At 41.2% G+C, this 13021-nt stretch overlaps 2 long non-coding RNA genes across 3 annotated transcripts; both read right to left on the bottom strand.

The window, feature by feature from the left end:
• Positions 1-1158: 1158 nt before the first annotated feature.
• Positions 1159-7400, bottom strand: LOC128083365 (uncharacterized). The gene is made up of 5 exons (XR_008208041.1): positions 7203-7400; positions 6384-6649; positions 4823-4891; positions 4439-4712; positions 1159-2657 (listed from the first exon to the last, which is right to left on the bottom strand). It is a non-coding gene; the product is annotated as an uncharacterized LOC128083365 (long non-coding RNA).
• A 443-nt stretch (positions 7401-7843) lies between these two features.
• Positions 7844-12429, bottom strand: LOC128083367 (uncharacterized). Of its 2 annotated transcripts, XR_008208043.1 has the most exons (5): positions 12188-12429; positions 11407-11506; positions 10630-10746; positions 10039-10136; positions 7844-8937 (listed from the first exon to the last, which is right to left on the bottom strand). It is a non-coding gene; the product is annotated as an uncharacterized LOC128083367 (long non-coding RNA). The 2 variants fall into 2 exon arrangements; XR_008208042.1 differs by lacking the exon at positions 7844-8937 and having other exon boundaries at positions 9807-10136.
• Between the last annotated feature and the right edge of the window lie 592 nt (positions 12430-13021).

Below are 13021 nucleotides of genomic sequence, written 5' to 3'. Positions count from 1 at the left end.
TTCATGTCCTGGAAGATACAGCCACTCCTCATGCAGCGATTCTGAGGGCAACTGATTTCCATCACAGCTACAGCAGTGTTGCTTCATCAAACAGAAAAGAGCTTGAGCAATTGTTTTCCTTTTTGGGAACCCAATGGGAAAGGCACTGCAGATTAAGGAAGGAATCATGTTTCAAACTCAGAACAGACTGAATGATAAAAATCAACGCTGTTCAAAGAAGAGTAGTGATAACACACAATTCCACCTGGGTTTTTAAAGGCCACATACATCGCCTCATTCAATCCCCTTCTCTTTAAAATCTAGATTCTCCAGGATAATGTTATTTCCTCTGGAGGAATACTGTATGAAGTATATGAGATAGGGAGGAAGAAGAGGAGGAAAGTTGGCAGTGGCTGGTAGGAGGGAATTGCTAGCATAGGCACCAAGAGAGAAAGCAGTGCCCCTGGAGGACCCTGACAGCTACTTTACATCTGGTCATAATTGAGCCTGCCCTGTCTCTAGCAGCTCCTGCCAACTGATATCAGCAGAACTGTCCCTGTAACAGAGAAATGCAATAATGCTAAATAGTCTAAAGTAATTCATGGCTTATACAGTTTTATTATTGATATTAAAGTAAACCATCTCTTCTTCTGGCGAGGAGTGTCTCTAATTGATTTGAAATTGTGATAAACCTATTATTCAATCAACTCAGTTTTGCAAGCTAAATTGATATCTGAAACCATTCCAAGAGATATAATGAGAATGCAGTAGCTACATATTTTAAAAAGCAGGAAAAGTAAACCATCTGTTTGCTTTTGTATAGTAATGTAAAACATATCCCTGCCATCTCTTTTGATTTTACCAGTGTGTTCCTTTGAAAAACAACACAGAAGAAAAATGCTTAGGCTATTGCAGGCTTTCATCATACTCCCCAAATCTTAGTGCTCTTTTAAAGCAAATCATTACAATTCTATTCATCTTTTATGCCTGTAATTCAGAGTTTCAAGCACAGTCTTGGATAGAAGGGCCATTTGGGACATAGATAAATTGATGAAACATTGGCTTTGTCTGCTAAGCATTTGAAAACGATGACATGCATTTTGCTATTCAAACAGTTCTAAAACCGAGGAGCAGTAGTGAACGAAAGCAGAACTGAGTAAACACACATCTGAACAGTCATTTCTGATATAATTTTTTAATAATGCATCATCAAAACTCCCCAGGTTTGCTATTAAAGCATCACAGCAGACAGCTTCCACCTGATGTTGAACTGAGTCTTGAAAACGTGGCACAAAGAAAAGGTTAATAGCTTCTGCATTACTCTCCTGGTGCTAACACTGCTCCACTGAGCCTGGTGAGCAGAATGGAGAAAACCCACATTCACAGCTAACACCATTCCTGACCAGTGGTTTATACCACACTCACCCCCTCACGCTGAACTCCTGTGTGTGAAGAGCTACGCCATGGTCAGTGCTGCAGCTGTAATTAAGGTTCATAGAGTTTCTGTTTCCATTATGAAGCCCAGCTTCTGAGGTTTAATAAGTCAGCAGTTCCAATTGCATGAGCCTGAGATTTGACAACCAAGTTATCAGCAGAAATGCACAGTTTGTGCTTATCTGTTTATCAGCAGCACTGTTCAAATCCACTCAGGCGGTGCTGGTTTGGAGATCTAAAATCATGGTCTTTTTTCGTGTGTCAGAGGGCTTCTGAACACCAAATCTTCCTCTGGGGAAAGCAACAACAGGTGTGTTTCAGCAGAAGTATTACTAATGCTGCCAGCCCCACAAGCTTTGGGCTTATTCCCACTGCTCCCTATTTATTCAAACAGTCTCCAGTGAACTGAGTTATTAGTTTAGATGCACGTGCACCAAGAGCAACAGTCTAGCAATTCAGAATGTACAAACTTCAGGACCTGACTGTATCAAGAACCTAAAACAGACAAGGCTCATAAGAGACCCAGTACAACTTCCTTGGGAATTCAAGGAGTGAAGTGTTTCTGTGCATCTTACCAGCGCAGGACTGGGCATCAAAGCCAGGACCAGAGCAAGAGGCAGTGCCTGTGCCAGCAGCTGTTTGTGCAAAACCAGAAAATACACCTGCAAAAACAGCAGTGGATCCTTGATATCCCCAACACCAATCTCCTCTTTTGGATACAAAACAGGCCACTATCCCACTGTGTTTCTACTGATTACCATGCTACCCAGGTCCAGCCTCACAGGACAGCCTCTGTCCTCAGTATTAAAAAAAAAAAAACCAACAATTAATTTCATTCTGCCAAAGAAATATTTCAAGTAACTGAAATTAAACACAAGTAGAAATATTTCCTCTGTTTTTTCCCCCTGCCAAAGCATTTTCATGTAAAATACTGAGAAAAAGGGAAACATAGTGGGCTTTTCTGCAACACAGAGCAACGCTGAGTTTCATCGTAGTTCCTAAGGACTGGAATTTTTAAAGCTGTGTATGTAGGTCAGGTACACAGGCCTTGCAGAAATGCAACTTCCCTGGGTTATTTCTGAAATGCCTGCTCTGAAAGAAGGCAGATATGGACATATTCTTAGATGGTTCAAATCAACACAGGCCTTTCCCCTTGGATGAAACACCAGCTGAGAGTTGACAACTTTCATCTTTTCAAGTGTCAGAGTTTTGGCTTCTGCACAATGATAAAGTGCTGAACCCACCTGTGGAACAGAGAAAATGAATTCATTTGTCACAATAATGAAATCTCCAGCTCCAGAAATGCTTCTTTCTCTTCTACTCAAAACATTCCGTGACCCCAAGTTGTCTCAATGGGTCTGGCAGAAAAAGTTGGCATTCACAGCAAGGTCTGTGTCTGACCCAGATGGGAGAAGGCTTGGGATATGGAGGTCAGACATCTCAGGGAGCTTTATGCAGTTTTGTGTACGTTGTTTTATAGACAAAAGGCAGCACAAAAGCCTAACACTGTAGGTATAATGAACCTTTCCACACTGGAGCACCTGGATATAATCAGGAATAAAGCTGTTTATGCAAGTCAAGTTTTCAATCTTCAGTTTTTCTTGTGAGAATTCAGAACGCATTCTCTCAAGACAATCTAATTATACCAATAAAGAGAGAACAAAAGACTTCAATTTGGGGATTCATTTCTCCTTCTTCCATAATCACACCTTCTTTTGTTTTAGTCATGATTGTGAAAGCTAACAATGATGAAGCACCTCCAAATTGAGAAGATGAGCACGTATAACTTGCTAGACTATCTTCAGCATGTTATGTAGTGTTCAATATTGATTTTGATTCAACTAGACTTCTATTAGAGTTATCTGTTCTAGCCAGCTGCCAAATATACCTGCTCAGTAATGTGTCCAAATTCATTAACAGTTTTGTTTTAATAATATTTCATTTTAAAGTTTAATTTTATCCACACATTAGCTTCCTATTACTTATGCAAATAAAAGCTTTATGGCTATATTAGCAATAATTCATTATCATTCCCTACTGGCTTAGTGAAGGAATTTGCAACTTTGGAGTATATCCAGAGCTTTTAATTGAAGATACTAAGGGAAGCCTACATTTAGTTAAAATCATTTGCACATAGAAATTAAATATGATTAGCATAAGTCTCTAAAACTCTTTCCAGACTCAAAGATAGATCGTGATTTTCCTCGAGCCCTGTCTGGAGGGTGGTGTATTAACACAGAATCCAATGAGCATCTTAGGGGAAGGAGGCTGTGGCTCTCACACTTGGCATCTGAGGTAGGAGAGCAATCTGCTTATTGGAAGTTACTTCCCACTGTCCTCCATCTTCACTGTTTTGGCAGAGGTAACATTTGTCCCTTCCTCACATGTTTAGCTCACATTACCTCTAAGCAGACGGTGAAAGAAAGGCAGTAGCTCTTCCCATAGCAATTTCCCTTTTGGGTACTCAGAGTGCTAAGTGCTAACATGAAGGCAACGAATAGTTAGGGTTATATGTCACCACATGAAACCAGCTGTGCTTTCCTCTCTGGGAGAAGGAGCGTGTCTTGGTGCAACTTGATTCATTTGTGTTGCTTTACATGTCAAAACCAGCCCCACACAGGGAACTTACAATAACTATACACATATAGAGTACTAGAAACACATAGAATTGATAGCACTTAACTGCAGTGTCTCTCTTTAGAGGGGAGAGAGCTCTACAGCTGCCTAAAAAGAGTTCGAGGTGAGGTGGCAGTCAGCCTATGCACCCAGGTAGCAGCAATAGGATGAGAGGTGATGGGCCTTAAGTTGCTCCAGGAGAGGTTCACATTGGATGTTAGGAAACATTTCTTCTCCAGAAGAGCATTGCTGCAGTGGCACAGCACAGTGGCCCAGGAAGGTGGTAGGGTCACCATTCCTGGAGGTGTTAAAGGAAAGGGGAGATGTTGTGCTGAGGGATATGGGTTAGTGAGCAATATTGGTGGTAGGTGGGCAATTGGACTAGAAGATCTTAGCTGTTTTTTCTCACCTTAATGATCCTACGATCTGTCAGGCATCACCAAGGCAGTCTCACAGGGTCAATCTTCTGTTCCAAGTATTTGCATCTCCATTTCAGTGCTGGAGGACTGGACCTTCCCACTTCGGTTCCAGTGGTGTTTTTTATCTCAGAAACTTACAAAGGAAATTGCATTCAGCACACTCCTGTCTTTGTGCTCCAAATGAGCTCTTGCACAACAAACTGACTCATGTTTACTTTATTATGTCCCAAGTCACAGAAGGACTGTAGGTATCTTTCCCATCTCCTACAGAAGAAGATGTTTTAATTAGCCAATTATATTAGTAAAAAGCAATCTAATTTCTAGGCCAAACAATAGCGTGGCACAGATATTAAAATCAAATTAGCAAGGCATACCAGTGTTTTCCTCCAGCATGCAAAGGCGACCTCCTGCACAGATAATGAGCATTATGTCTGCATGGCGATCTGTGGCAGTGAAACACAGAAGCAGTGGTGAGTAATGAACACGGTAACAGGTTTAGGAGTTTCTCTCCACTGTCTCTCTCCAACTTTTAATCTAGCTTAGCAGTAATCGTGGTGTGTCCTTTGCAAAATATGCACTGTGCCAGCTTGTTCCTTACCCGCAGCAGCAAGTATTTGCTCAAAGCAGAGACTTCACGTGGATCCAGGATGATGGGTACTTTTGATTGCCAACTAGTGAAAGCTGAAAAGAATCTTTCAAATTGTGCTCAGAATTCACCTTTGGTGATAGGAACAGAATGAAAATGACTTTGTTTGGGGAGTAAAAGCAGACATTTACTAAACAACAAGCTGCTTTGGAAACGCATGTTTCCACCTTCCCCAAAGAAAGCAAAGAGAAGCCCACTGCTGGCTGCCTCATGCCAGCAATCCACGCATCAGCTGTGCTCCCTGACAACAGCAAAGTGATTCTCTCTGAAAAGCATCGTGGATTTGTCTGAATAAGACATTTATCCCTCAAAGGCCAGTGTGGTAGAGCCCTCGTTTTGGAAAAGCTAACAGATCGATCCTGCTTAACCCCTACACTCGGAATCTTTATTACAACCCTTCACAGATTCTGAGGTGTAAAACCACCTCTAAGCAAAACAATAACAAAGTCTGCCAGGCAGGGAAACGGATGGAGTGGAAGAAATGCATTAGCACAACAGCTGCAGCAGGGATTGCCTGAGCTGAGCTCCTGAGCCCATTTCTGCAGCACACCACATGTCTCATTAGCTCCAGCCCTAAAGTAGGGTTGGGCTCAGAGCTGGAGTAATTGTTCCCCTAACAGCATGTGGCAGCCCAGCAACACCCAGCATCAGTGCTGACACTGTTCTAACCTGCTGTCATGTATAAAGTGAACAATTCCCCTACATCAAATGGTAGCTTTTATGGGTGTAGCATCTCCACGTTTCTGAAACCAAACGTAATCTCTGCTGTAAATTGATGTAAGAGGAGTAGGGGGCTGCTATGCTTCTCTGGATGTTCAGTATTGGTGCTTCAGGCTGGATTTGTTGCTAAACTGAGAGTGTTTACAGTCAAAAAGAAAGGCAAAGGAAACACAAAGGATTTCACTGCTGTTCTAATGCATCTGGTTATCTTCTGAAGTTAATGGATCTCTGCTTTGCCTAAAAGAGCATAAGGTCCTTCCATAATTTTTCAATCCAGAATTCCTCCCCTTCACATGGAAGAACTACCTGCTACCCCGTAACAAACAGAAGCACTACCACACCTGTCATGAGTTGAACAAAGATCAGCTAAAAACTCAATTCTCTATATGCTTCTTGTAAAAAATGCATAGAGAAGTACCTGACTTTTGAAACTGCTGAAATTCAAACCTTGGTCCCTTCCAGTCTGAGCCATTCTGTGTTTCTATGGCCCCAGGACTTGCTACAGTTGCTACTGCTAAACATTTTCTTAATTGGCCATGACCAACCAGGGATTAACACTAATTTCTTACCTCTTATGAAGACCACAATGTTTCTTCTGTCTGTTGAAGACCACCTCAGTACATCATTTCTTTCACTATTTGCTCATTACAGTAAATAAGGTATTCTGAAATCCCAGCTTAATCATTCTGCAGAACTTCTGGTGCAGGGGATGTGCCTGTCACCTCTCTTTCAGCCACGTGGAGTTATTTGTGCACTCAGAATCCTTTGTTCCACTTTGTTCCAATCCATAACCCACTGTTATGCCGCATTTTCTTCCTTGTCATCTTTGCTCCTCCTTCAAGTCAAAACGGAATAGAACAGATATGTCAGGCCTGGACTCTGCAATTATTTAAACTAATGCTTGCACATGGGAAAGGCTGCCATGGGAAGTGACAATTCCTGACTGCATAAACACAGTTTCTGATGCAACAAAATAGCATTTGGAAGCATTATGGTGGATGTTTCCAACATTTCCATACCCACAGATCCCCCAGCCCACCAGCTGGAATGGATTTGCTCACCAATCCTCACAAACCCCCAGTTAATTTGACCACCAGGGCAACTTTGCTACAAACACCTGCAGCACCTCTGTCACTTCCTCAGGATGCCTTGCTCCTGAGCTTAGAGAAAGTGATCCTTGGACAATAACCAGCTTTCTTGGGCCCCTGCTTCTCTTCAGATCCCTTTCATAAGGGATTCTACCGCACAGATCCTTGATAATGCCAACATCTGTTCTGAAATGCAGGAGAGGAGACTTCAGACAAGACTAGAACAAGACTGGATGACTACCACAGTGAGCAGTCAGCAAAATCACACCCATGGCACTTGGCAGCTACCCAAGTACTCACAGCTAAAGTTTATCTTCCATAATAGCACTTTTTCTTGCAATGTGACCAAGCCTTCAAACTGATGGCAAAGCAAGGAATTGTACAATTGTACAACAGCAAGCACACACTGCTGCTCACGTCAGCTTTTCCTCCATCAGAACTCCACGTCCTTCACCACAGGGCTGCTTCAGGAAGTTCTTCTGCCAGTCTGTGTTCTTACCTGGGATTCCCCCAAAGAAAAGAATCAGTTTGACACTCTCAGGCTTCTGCAGCACAGCCAGCAGCTTGGATGGTAATACAGAGGCAAAGGATAAGCTGAGAGCTCAACATCCAGGATCCAGTTTGTGAAAGCTCCAACCATTTGTGAATTCTCCATAATCTAAGATCTAGCACCATGATTTTGAAATGAACTTCCCTCCCCCAGTGTTTAGCTACAAAGGGTTTGAGTAAAGAATGCTAAATTACATGCAAGTCACATTAAGAACAATCAGACTCATGTAATAGGGAATCTAATAGTTCATAAATGAGATGCAAATTCATTTTTATGGGTGCACTATAATAAGCCAATTATTTCAGAGCTCTTCAATTATGCGTTTTCAAAAAGCTGAATTGCTTTATATTTTTTTTATTATTATTATTTTTTAAGAAGCTTTAGGTTTTTCCATAGCTTACAAGGGAAAGAAAATGTATCTGCCTTGCAAGCAACACCAATAAAATACCAAAACATCTCCAAAACCATGCCAAGCTTCATGCAAGGAGCAACACAAACAGAAAATAAGCCAGCTGGAAAACTGCACTCATAGCAAACATTCGGACAGTGGACCTCTCTGTTCCCATCAATTAAAGACATTGAGGAACCCATCCTATAGCAGGCTGGTGCAGGTGTCACCATGTGTGAGATTAGATTAGGGAATCTCCATATCAGCAATAACACAGCATGTCTGTGCACAGAATTGGCATTGCAGCTCATCGGCAATAACTTGCTGCCCTCAAAGTAGCCCTTGGGTCTTCTGGAACTCACATCCTGTAATGAGATTTTCCTTTAGAAAAGAAACCAACAACTGGATAGTCTTCCCAAAACCTCTGCAGTGTTTGTTTTTTTTTCTTGGAAATTGGGCACAGAAGAATGGAGGTGCTGGTTTGGTCAAGAAAAAACTAACCTGAATGATTGTGCAAAAGCAGAGCATTCTCACTCGTACACGACTTGCAAAAGAAGTAAAATTGCACAAGAACCCAGCCTGATTCTTTGCAGCCTGTATGGTAACATCTTTTGATGCTGATATTATCCATGGCCCCAAGAACAAGGAACTCTGCTAACACAGATATCCTACCTGAAACAAAGCAGCGCAGCTGGAAAACTTAGACAAGCTTTTAGGTATATCAGCTCTTCTCACGACTGGAAGTAGACCTGAAATTTGCACTGCATTGTTCTTCAGTTGCATTTAGTTTTGATGCTGTTTTTATTTCAGAATTTAAGTAGGTTTACACTCCTAGAGCATACCAGTCACTTTAAGTCTCTACTTAGGAGCCTTCTCTTAGTCCATATTTACCATCCAAGAGATTTAGGCATGGGCTTTCCTACCAGCACAGATTTTGCTGTTTAAAGCATGACAATGATAAAAGCAGAACGTCTGGTTTTCCTCCTCCCTTTCACCCTCATTGTGAGCCTCTCCCAGTTTTGCTGCCAGGCCCAGCTGAGCACAGCTCACTCCAACACCTCTGACCAACCTCCTTGGACAGAACATCCCAGCAGACCCTGTTTCAGAGCAGAAGCAGAAGAAGCAATAAAGATAAATTACAGCACGGCATTTTAGATTTTCTAGAGGCAATACAAAATTGACGTTCAGATTTAGAACTAATTGTTTAGCTTGGAAAACAATTTTTGACCAACGCTCAGAACAAAGCACATCAGAGCTTGAACACATTGCCATGTAAATCTGCCTGAATTCTCATTTTAACAAAAAAAAAGAAACAACAAACTTATTCAAGCAAGGAAATATATATAAAAAAATACTGTGAAGTGTCTAACATGTGGCTGCTCCAGGCATGCAGACACCCAAGGTCAGGATGGAGGGGCTCTAGCACATGATGGAGCTGTGGGTGCCCCTGTGCAGTGCAAAGAATGGGACCAGATGGCTTCATGGGTCTCTTCCAACTCAAACAAGTCTACGATTCTATAATCTGGATCAGAACTTCTGTGATTACAGGCTGTGAGGTCAGAGGTTGCTTTTATGAAGAATGTTCCTTTTAGCAGAGCTATCTACAAACACAGCCTCCAAATCAGCAGCCAGTTGACCTTCTGGACAGAATAATTTCAATGGTATTCTGGGCTTATAATGCTGTAAACCATACTGTGAATACATGCATCAGTCTTAGGTAAGAAGCTTAATAATAAATTAGCTTTTTTTTTTTTTTTTCATTGAGCTGAAAGGCAATGCAAGCCATAGCTTTATTTACAAAAGGTTAAACATTTCTTTAATTGGATTGCTGGCATTTAAGTGTGCAGCAGAATATTCTTCAGCAGTGTCCCTTTTATTTGTGACTGGAGAAGTGCCTAGAGAAATGCCAAGGGAAGATTTCATTTTAATAAAAAAGAGAAGCTTAAGATCCCTTTGGAGGCTTATGTTACATCTCAAAACTACCATGAACTAATGAATTTAATCTAAAAGGTCCCCAACCACAGGGCCGAAGAGAAATTACAAGACTGGCTTAGCTTGACCAAGCTGTGCATGTTAGCAGTTGTATCTTAGTGCTTGCATCCTGCAAAGAATGCCAACATAGTCATTTGAAATACATTTTAAAATGAGAAATATGGTTGAGCTACAGCATTCTCATAACACTTCTAAGAACCACTCACGTCAGAGGCTTGCAAGCTGAGTAAAAGGAAAAGCTGCTCCTTCCTCCTCCCATGAGTCAATGCTTTGGAAGAGATTGCATGCCAAAAAATTCTGCTGCCTGGAAGAAAAACAGCCCCTTGCTGGCTCATATTGGGGTCAAGCTGAGGACCCAATTCTGCATGGTGCTGGAATCTGAGCACACTCAGCCCTCCTTGGCTGAGTTATTATCTCACAGTTGTTATACGCACAGTATGGAAGTCTCCTGGGAGAGTTGCTAATGTACACTTTGCCTCCCTAGAAAGCAGGGTGGGAATTTATGAGGAAAGAAAATCAGGCTTATAAATTACACAGAGGACCTTTAAATGGAGGTATAAGTTTCATTACTGGAGCATGTTACTGGATGGTCAAAATTAAAAACAGCTTCTAGAAAGCGGATTGCATTTAACTTTCCATTTGGGGGAAAAGAAGAAGAGAAACAATTTCAAACACAACCTTGATTAACTGGACAAATTACAAACGATGACACAGTGAGCGTGCAAGTTATCCACTGTCAGGCACTTCTACTTTAACATCTCATTTTGCTCTCTGAAATGTGGTAATTAGAACATTACCTTAATAACACTGATGCATTTAAGAGACAGAATCCACCTGGAATATATTTTTACTAATGCCTTACAACGTATGAGCCTCTAATCCTTGTGCAGTGGTTGAGTTCCAACGTGCTCCAGCTGCAGAGGCCAAAGAGAGGTGATTAGAACATGAACAAGGAAACTCCTACATCAAGGTAGGATTGCCTAACTCTTCTAGCAAAGAGCAGAGCAGCAGCCTTCCCCAGCTACAGACCATCCTGAAGTCTTGCACTCAAACCTCTAAACCTGTAACAGCCCCTATGTGGGAAGGACCCTCCACAGATGAAGTTCTGCCCCTCATTTCACCAACTGCCTGAAGTATTTAAAGGAAGATGAGACACAGATCAGAACACGCCATCTCTTTTCTCACCAGATACCCATCCTCCCATAAACACAAAACAAGCCAAGGAAAATTTTCCTGTCTCCCAGATCTCCAGTGTGGCTCTACTGTTTCAAGTAGCAGCTCCCAGTGCTGAGATATGACAGGCCCATTGTATGAAAAAGTGAGTAGCACATCTTTGTGGTGCTACAAAAAGATGGAGAAAGGGCTACAAATACTCTTAACAACTTAGAAAACAGCAGGCAAATCAAAACAGTCCATGAATGCATTAAATCAATACTCCACAATGTTTAAGTCACTAATGCAAGTTTTAAGAATTTCCTGTTGCAGCCATCAGCTTTCCAGTTCTATTCTCATCCTCAAAGAGTGGAAGTCTCACCAGCCCCAAAATAAAGACATAAGTTTATTTCCACACAGACCTTCAAACAGAACTGCTGACAGCCAGCTCTCATTGGAATGGAAGAATCCATATTCATACAAAACACTTCACATTCTTGTTTGCATTCCAGCACGCCGCCCCTTGAGAAACATTGAGAGAAAGGGAAAAAAAATAATTCTTAAAAATTTGGAATGATGACATCTCACTCCAAAACATCAACTGCTCTAAATCACAGCTACAATGTTTAGAAGAGCTTAAGACAAAAGTAAAATGCCTCACTGAATGTTAGCCAAGCATTCTTTAAGCCTCCAAAAATGTATCTTTTTCCTTAATTGTTTTTTCTCGGTCATTCTAAAGCAACCTTTCTGGTTTCATCTAAAACAAGAGCAAATCTTTAACAAGATGTTTATTCACATAGGATTTCTTCTCCTGTCCAGCTGTAAATCTACATCCAACGATGGCAGTGGTAGCTTCCCTCTCGTCATGAGAAAACGTCCTGGCAATATCAATTTGAGTTTCTTCTGATCTCAAGCCACACATTTATTCTTTGAGTCGTGATTCTTTGACTCTACTCACCACACTCTGCACTGGATTTTTACATTTAATGAGGTTGCAGGCTGCCGTTTTTTCACTATTATCCTTAATCAAGTTTTATTGATTACCGGGACACAGCATCAATGGAAAGAACATTACAAACAAATGGAAAAGCTGCCCATAAGCGACTGGTATGTGTTCTAGCAGAAAACAGACTATGTTAATATATATATATATATATATATATATATATATATATAAAGTGATATAAAATGTCATTGCTCTACCATTCAATCCAGTGTACTCCTTGTTGTGCACTCACTGCAAGGCGTTTTGATGACCATGAATTGTACTGAATCCCTGTAGTCCTGACACTTGTTGCAATCTGTTTGACAGGGAGAGGCTGAAGGTACGTGTATACAGTCACCAAGGGAGAGCTAGAGGCAGAAGCATCACTCATTCTTTGGTTGGCGAGGGCAGGTAAAAATCCTGCTACCCAAAACTGGCTGCCTCTCACTCAAGTAGAAAGAAAGCTGCTGAAGCAAAAGATGGTGAAACACAATGGTTACTTACTTTAGAGATATCTAGAACTTGATCATACACAAGTTAGTGGCACAGAAACTGCCTAAGCCAGGTCCTATCATAGGTAATATGCCTGCAGAAAATTAACAAATAATAAAAAAAAAGAACAGTTATTCTCATTGTAGGGGATTAAATTAAAATGCACTTACTATTCAATAATAAAATCCACGGGTAGAAAGTAAATTGGCCAAATTTTAAACCCCTTATGAATGGCAGCATATGTACTGTCAAGGTAATGCTAGAACATAAAATAAGAGAATTGTAGAACTTAAGATATGCAGTGTAGTTGTGCCTGAGGGACTGAGCTAATTAAAAAATCTCTGCTACCTCTAAAATGTTCATTATTATTTAGAATGGACGTTTGAATGAAAGCAGGGTGACAGAGGTGACCCATATTGACACGTGCATTTTCATGAAGAGTGTTGAGAAAGGAAATGAGTACGTTTGCAAGTCAGAATGCCATTAAGCACTGCAATCCATTAAGATACAGGCTCTACCTCATGTTACGTTGTCATTCTCCAAACTCTTCCCATCCTTTT

The sequence above is a fragment of the Tympanuchus pallidicinctus genome, unplaced genomic scaffold, assembly GCF_026119805.1.
Source record: "Tympanuchus pallidicinctus isolate F22 unplaced genomic scaffold, pur_lepc_1.0 scaffold24, whole genome shotgun sequence".
Taxonomy (NCBI): Eukaryota; Metazoa; Chordata; class Aves; order Galliformes; family Phasianidae; genus Tympanuchus; species Tympanuchus pallidicinctus.
The sequence above is the reverse complement of the archived record's forward strand: the minus strand, read 5'-3'. Positions and strand labels throughout refer to the sequence as shown.